Genomic DNA, 2,802 nt, shown 5'->3' with positions numbered 1-2,802 from the left:
AAGTACAAAATTAGCACGAACCAATAATTAATTTTAAATTAATTATTGGTGTATATTTGCATACGTGTTTGTTGTGGTTGTGTATACGTGTTCCTTTTGATTGTGTGTGCATCATCATGATCATGAAGATTTTAATTAACTTAATTAACATTTGAACCCACAGATTTTCTAGCATTTGTTGTGGGCTTTATCATCCCCGGGGTTAAAAAATGGGAGGGAAGGCCGTTTGAGAAGTACAAAATTAGCACGAACCAATAATTAATTTTAAATTAATTATTGGTGTATATTTGCATACGTGTTTGTTGTGGTTGTGTATACGTGTTCCTTTTGATTGTGTGTGCATCATCATGATCATGAAGATTCTGAGAAATTTAATTAACATTTGAACCCACAGATTTTCTAGCATTTGTTGTGGGCTTTATCATCCCCGGGGTTAAAAAATGGGAGGGAATTGAAGTAAGGCCGTTTGATTGTGATCAAATGGTCAATGGTCAACACTGGTCAACTTTAGTCAATTCTTATTATCTTACCCCACCATCATTTTTTTTTATGTGACCATACTAGTTATATTAGGGATGAAGCATAGTCAAAATTAGGTAATTATCAAAAGGATCTCGTCGAGATTTTGTTTTTGGAATTAGGAAGACTTAGTCATTGATGAGTGATCTAATAAGTAACATTATTATTGCAGTCAACTTTTGTGGTTCATGGAAGGGTAAAATCAAATGTGATTAATTGAATGAGACATGAGACCGGATTTTCTTCAGCCCAAGATCTCTGTGTACATTAGCGTTTAGTAGAGAGACAGAGATTGAAAGACTAAGATTGAGAGACAGAGACTAAGAAATAGAGACAGAAATAAATATTAGTATTTTGTTTGGTGCAAAGTGGGAGACAGAAATTAAAACAATAATAAAATTCTAATTTAATTTATACAAAAGATAAAATTGGAATTAATTAATTAAAATAAGGGTATTTTAAGTATAAAATATTATTAAAATTTCAGTTTTTGTTTCTAAAAATTTCAGTCACTGTATCCTCACTTTTTGGAGATATTGAAATACTGAAATTTTAGGAACAGAGACAGAAATTTTAATGCTAATTTCTGAACCAACAAACATGATATTGAGTCTCAGTCTCTCAATCTCAGTACTTCAAAACAAACGCTAATGGAACATGTGTAATCAATGGTAAATTAAAGTTGGGCATGGAAAATATAATTAGAAGTTTAGAACTATATGAATTATGATTAGTTGATTATGCCCACCAATATAATCTAAGCCAAAGAAAATTATGGATCAAATAAGATTCTGTGCCAAGTTTAGATTGGTTATTAAGGTACTAAAGGAGAAGCTTTCGTTTTCATTATTAATTAATAATTAAACGAAAATATTTGGTAACCAAAGAAAATTAGTCAAAAACAGCCATAACTTTCCTTATTTAGCATTTATTAATTGTTGAGACAATTAATGAATGCTAAATAAAGCAAATAAGTTCTGGCTGTATTTTTTGTCTCCCTAGCATTACCCATAATTAAATTAGTTGGCTCTTTAATTTGGGTTTATTATATCTTTACCTAATTGACCAATAATTATATTATATTGTTCTTTGTTCAGCCTTAATTAACTAGATAATCTCGTATAATGTGTGTGTACATATATAATTAATTATCTCAACAAGCACCTGACATGCATTCTATAAAAATAGAGGAAGAAAACAATGCCATGCACACGCAAGAGGTTCAGTGAGCTTGATAATTTTTTTTATGTTACTATTAATAGCAATTTAATTAGGGTCTGGCTTAGCTTCCTGGGATCTCTTAATTAGTTGGTGATGTTCATCGAGTTTATATTTTATACAATTAAATATTATACTTGCTAGAAATATGACCCCAATTAGTACATTGTGTACACAGAATATTTTTGTCAAATAAAAATATTTTATCAATTTTGGCATATCTCTATAGCTTCTTCTAAATAAATTGACGTCTACTTTTCAATGTCTCATATATTTTTTTTTCAAGCTAATTAGTATATGTGTTGTAATTAATAAGGTCCTATAATTAAGCAAGCAAAGTGGCATTCAAAGAACAATCTTTGACCAATAGATCTCACAGGTAGGAGGAGCTATCATCAGAGACCCCCCACCATGCATATTATAGCTCTGTGGAATTAACCATTAACCATATATATTCTACTAATTCTTCCAATTCAAGATTGCAATCTTTGACGATACATGTGCTCCATGCATGACCGACTAATAAATGCATCACTAAGAGGACAGAATAATAATATTAGATGATTATTAAAATTTATTATTTTTTGTTATTAATATTTAAAATATAAAATAAAATATATTATTAAATTGTTAAATTAAAAAAATTAAGTTAATAATAAATACTACAAGACCAATATTTTTAGATGGAAAAAATGGGAGAATCAAATAGTGTTAATTTAAATATAAAAATAAAAAAAATATTGATCACCTATAATTTCTTTTAATGATCAAAGGTGTATATGCATGTTACTTTTTCTTAAGGGATAGTTAACTTATTAGGTTCACTAAATTCTAATTTTGACATTGTATTAGAACTTATACTTATTGGATCAAATGTTATTAGGCTAAATTACTTGTAAATTAGGTGTTTAAGCTCCATTGAGCTAGATAGTTAATTTTATCCTTTTTGAAATTGAATATCTTAGCTTGTAACTTGTTCTATGGCAGCATCATTGGTATCTTGGCATCTTTGACACCAATTTTTGTAGTAAGAGCAGTACCGGGAGTGAAAAAAAATGACCACAT

The sequence above is a fragment of the Arachis ipaensis genome, chromosome B01 (genome assembly GCF_000816755.2).
Source record: "Arachis ipaensis cultivar K30076 chromosome B01, Araip1.1, whole genome shotgun sequence".
Taxonomy (NCBI): domain Eukaryota; kingdom Viridiplantae; phylum Streptophyta; class Magnoliopsida; order Fabales; family Fabaceae; genus Arachis; species Arachis ipaensis.
Note: the sequence above shows the minus strand (reverse complement) of the source record.